General features: G+C 42.0%; 1 protein-coding gene across 6 annotated transcripts in view; it reads left to right on the top strand.

The window, feature by feature from the left end:
• The window catches only part of LOC135094641 (protein spire homolog 1-like), a 237,877-nt gene that overhangs the window by 77,387 nt on the left and 155,490 nt on the right, over nt 1-5,000 (top strand). The gene's annotated exons all lie outside the window — the stretch shown is intronic.

Below are 5,000 nucleotides of genomic sequence, written 5' to 3'. Positions count from 1 at the left end.
GTTTTGCTTATTGTTTACGGAGGAAAGAAAAGGTTATTGTGTTACAGAAAAATAATCTTATATAAGTTTTTTTCTGATTAATTGCCAAAGATGAATATTAATCGCTTGATAACTTCCTTATTGTGAACATATTATCGTTAATGATTGCCTGAAATAAAATTATAATTGCTCGAAATAAAATTATAATTGCTCTACATAAGAAATAAGGAAGGAGGGCAATCCGGAACAGGAAGGGTAAAGAAAAAAAGGAAAAGTTCTAATTACTTAATAGCCTCCCTTTGTGAAGATATTAGTAATTTAAATTATTGCCTTGAAAAAAAAAAAATACATATAATCGTGCAGCAGAAGGAATTAGGAAGAAAGGCCATTTGAACCAGGAAGGACGAGGAGTGAAAAATAATTAATATCAATTACTTAATAGCTCCCAATTTTAGCCATACTAATTAAACTCTAAATTATGACGTGGAAAAGACATAATTGCGTAACAGTAGAAGGAATAAGGAGAGAAAGACAACCCTGAGAAGAAAGAGTGAAGGGAAGGGATGAGTTTTTGTCTCGTTTCGTCTTGATATTTCTTCTTGCACGAAAAAAGAGGAAGACAAAACGCTACAAAACAACCTACTTTGTAAGAAAAAACAAACCACTCAACTCCTCCTCCCTCTTACTTTTTCCTCCATCCCTTTGGCTCCCTCCTCTTCCCCATAAAAAAAAAAACATACGAAAAAAAGAACAGTATGTTGCAAAAGATGTAGAAGCACTTTACTTTCTGCAATGTCTTCATACTCCTCAGCTGAAATAATTATTGCTCTCCTGGACTTCATAATGGTACTCCTCCCAGCAATGACACGCTTGCCTCCTGAAGGTCGGTGTTAATCTGCGCTCGTCATCAGCAGCGACAGTAAGGCAAAGAGTGACCTTCATAGATGCCTTGTACCTAGAGAGCGTACAGCGGCGGGCCGAGTCTTGGCTTTCATACAGTTACCTATTGGCTTTGTGGCGCCTGAGATGAGCGTAGTGAGGGTAGGCGTTGTTGCCGGTGCCACTACTACTGCTAATGCTGCTGCTGTTAATGCTATTGCTACTGAGACTCTTGTTCTTACTGCTCGTATTTCTGGTTAAATGAAGACGACGATGGCAATAGCAGCAGCAACAACAGTAACAGCAACAGTAACAGCAGCAGCAACAACAGCAGGAGCAGGATACCAATAACAACAACAACAACAATAATAACTACTACTACTACTACTACTACTACTACTACTACTACTACTACTACTACTACTACTACTACTACCCATGTCTAGCCTCTTCCCACTTCGCCAGGCATCACAACACAAAAGTTGGCCACCATCAGCGGGAGTCGCGTCAGCAGGGCGGGGAAGGGGAGGGATGTGGGGGAGTGCGTCTCGATGACACTGTCTTTCCGTCTCGTTAAGACTTAACTTCTTTTTTCTGTCACGTCTTCCTCTTCAACCGTGAATCGTAAATTTTCCAAGTGGTTCGTTTTTCCATTATCCAGACAGCTCGAGGCGGACTTTCGCTCGCATTTTCACCTTTGTTCACGTAGTTTTCACTCACCTGGACGCCCGTGCTGACTGGCTGTGTGTGTGTGTGTGTGTTTGTGTGTGTGTGTGTGTGTGTGTGTGTGTGTGTGTGTGGCCGCCAGCTACCCGCGTCTATACTTTCGTCGTGCTTCTCGTCCTGAGGTGGCGAGGGGTTGTCTTCAGTCACTGGGTAATACGTGCTGCAGCTCGCGGCGTCGCCAATGTCAAAACAGCAAATCTGATTGGTCGGGAAAGCGGGGCAATGAAGTGCTTTCCCTCTTGGGCGACGCGTGGCTGGTGACCAAACGCAGTCCCCGTGAGTGTGTTGCGTCAGCCACGGACTGTCCATTATACGTGCACATGCAAACATTTCATCTAAATCATCAGGAGGTACAGAAGTATTAGTGGTGCCGAAAGGGACTAAATAAAACGAATAACTCCAACACTGTGATTCTCCATGTAAACAAAGCAGACAGAAAAATTGCATTGTACACCTTTATGAGATATGTTAACGAGGCGGAAAGAAACTAATGAAAGGTATGTATAATTTAGTAGTCTTATCCTTTGCATCTTGACCCAATAAACTACCACTTCTGCAAAATGTTATATATCCCAAAGATACAGTGAATATAAAAGAGACGTTAGAAAGATTAAAATAAAGAAGTATAAATCCAAATATCTGCTATACAGTTCTTCTTCAGTCTCACGGAACCATCGAGTCATTTCATCTGCCTCTACCTTGACAATCAACATGTTCCCCGTGACCGAGATCGAAACCTTCCCCTCATCTTGGCTACGTGATACCCACTACCCAGCGGGACCCACACTGCCCCGCCGCCTCCACACGAACCCTACGACTAGTGAAGCAGGAAATACGGGTACTTCGATCACATTCCTCGGTATCTGCCTCAACTTTAAGGTTCTGGTCCCGTTCGCTCGTCCCGCTGAGCTTCATGACCTGCTGGTGTTTAAGACTTTCACGACTCGCTAGATGGAACTACACGTAAGTCCTTAGGAAGTGTGTTGTTGATCTTCAAAATGAGTTGTGTTGTTTATTTATAAGGACGAAATGAACTTAAGTGTTATCTGATGAGATGAGGTTAAAAATCGTTTTGTTTATCTTAAGGATGAAATGAACTGAAGTTGTGTTGTCTGTCTTGTAAGGAAGAAATGCGCCTAGTGTTGTTTTTCTTATAAGGAAGAGATGAGCTTAAGAACTGTGTTGCTTGGCTTAACTTTCTGATGGTGGTGGTTGTAATTTGATTCTGTGTAAAAGATTAAAGTAAGGCTATCATTTCACCATACAGGCGTAAAGATAGCTCACCGTTGTATTAGGTCAGGATTATTTTTGTATGATTGTGATGCAGTACTCGATATCTGTTGTCAATAATAACTTACTGTAACTTTTCTTTTATTTAGGGGAGAAGAAAAAAATACAGTAGTTTAATCATCACAGCTGCGAAATTAATTAAAAGACTTACATTTACATAATTTTTACCTGAAAGTGACAGTACAATATGTCTTCACTGGAGCGTGTTCGCACTGAAACGAGAAAAAAAGGAGGAAAAAGAAGAAGAGAATAGAAGGAGAAAAGAGAAGGAAACAGAAGAAAAGAACGGAAGAAAAAAAAGAAGGAAAGGAACAGAAGAAGAAAAGAACAATAACAAAATAACAATAACAAGAACAAAAACAGAAGACTCCATTTACTACGAAACGCACAAAAATAATAACCTTTTTACCACCAAGAATTTCGACATCACTCTTTACTCATCAAGATGCACGAGCGGCGGTGATGCATGGGCTGGCAGACTCATCGGGCACTGCAGTTTACCGAAGCTTATTCCACCACCCCATCTGCAGGTGATTGGCTTGAACGCTTCCCAAAGTCGCTGTGCCTATGCAGACTTGAAGCAGTGGTGGTGGTGGTGGTGGTGGTGGAGGATAGGAGGAGCTAGGGAAGTTTGTGCGTAGTGCTGATGACAAGGACGAGGAGGAGGAGGAGGTGGAGGAGAAGGTGGTGGTGGTGGTGGTGGTGGTGGTGCTGGTGGAAGAAGATTAAGAAGAATTAGAAGAAGAAGAAGAAGAAGACGAAGAAGTAGTAGTAGAAGGAAAAGGAGAAAAGAAAAGAACAGAAGAATGAGAAAAGAACATAGGAAAAGAAGAAAAAGAAAAGAAGAAAAGGAGAAAAGGAACAGAACAAGAAAATGATAAAAAAAAAACAGAGGAATAGGAGCAGGAGGAACAAAAAAAGAAAAAAAAAGATGAAGAGCTGGAGGAACAGAAGGAGGAGGAAGAGAAGGGAAGCAAGAAGAGATGAGATAGATGATGTACACCACCAACCTAACCCTACACACATACACACACACACACACACACACACACACACACACACACACACACACACACACACACACACACAGCTGCATCACGTCTCCCAGTCCACTCCAAGGAAGCGTGGGAAGAATCTAATAGTCTTTCCCACCATGAGGCGCTGCAGAGGACCACAACAGGAGCTTCGCGTCACTCCGTCACTTACCTTCCTTATACCTTGCACACCTGGCCGTCACGCTCCTGAAGCCTATCCGGTCCCCAGGCACTTTCTAGGCTTCAGAATCACGCTTCTTAGGGGCTTCATGTCTCTTTTTGCGGATTTTAGAAGCATTTTGTGGTTTGTGCCGGGACTAAAAATTGTTGTGATTTGTGAGTTAGGATAAGGAGGAGGAGGAGGAGGAGAATATGGAAGAGGAGGAGATGGAGGAGGACCAGGAGGGATATAAATGAGAAAATAAAGAATGAAGGGGAGATGAGGGAGGAGGAGGAGGTAAAGGAGGCAAAGGAGGAGGAGGAGGAGGAGGATGAATAATAATAATAATAATAATAATAATAATAATAATAATAATAATAATAATAATAATAATAATAATAATAATAGTGAAAAGGAGAGAAGGAGTAGGAGGAGGAGGAGGAGAAATGATAATGATAGTGATGAGGAGGATGAAGACGATGACGACAAAGAAGAAGAAGAAGAAGAAGAAGAAGAAGAGCGAAAACAAGAGGAACAAGAACAAGATCAAGAAAAAAAAACGACTAGAAAAAAAAGAAAACATCCACCAAACTCCGGGAGTGAAGCCTTTAAATGTTTTATTCCCGCCAAATGAAGCAGTGAACCAACCCAGCCAATTAAAGAACCTCTTGGCGTGAACCAGTTAAAGTGAAGCTTCGAAACCACAATGACTCGAACCAGTGATCCTTGTCTCGTCCTGAAATGAACCACCAACTGCTGTGAACCTGAACCGACATCCCGTTTCTTTTTTTAGCCTCCACCTGTGTCTGTCTGTCCGTTTGTCTGTTTGTCTGTTCATCTGATTCGCTCTCCTTTTTTGTGTGTCTGTCTGTCCATCTTAGTGTCAGGTTTTTGCTACGTGTGTGTGTGTGTGTGTGTGTGTGTGTGTGTGT

The sequence above is a fragment of the Scylla paramamosain genome, chromosome 3 (assembly GCF_035594125.1).
Source record: "Scylla paramamosain isolate STU-SP2022 chromosome 3, ASM3559412v1, whole genome shotgun sequence".
NCBI classification, from domain to species: Eukaryota; Metazoa; Arthropoda; class Malacostraca; order Decapoda; family Portunidae; genus Scylla; species Scylla paramamosain.
This window is presented reverse-complemented; position numbering and strand designations above follow the sequence as displayed.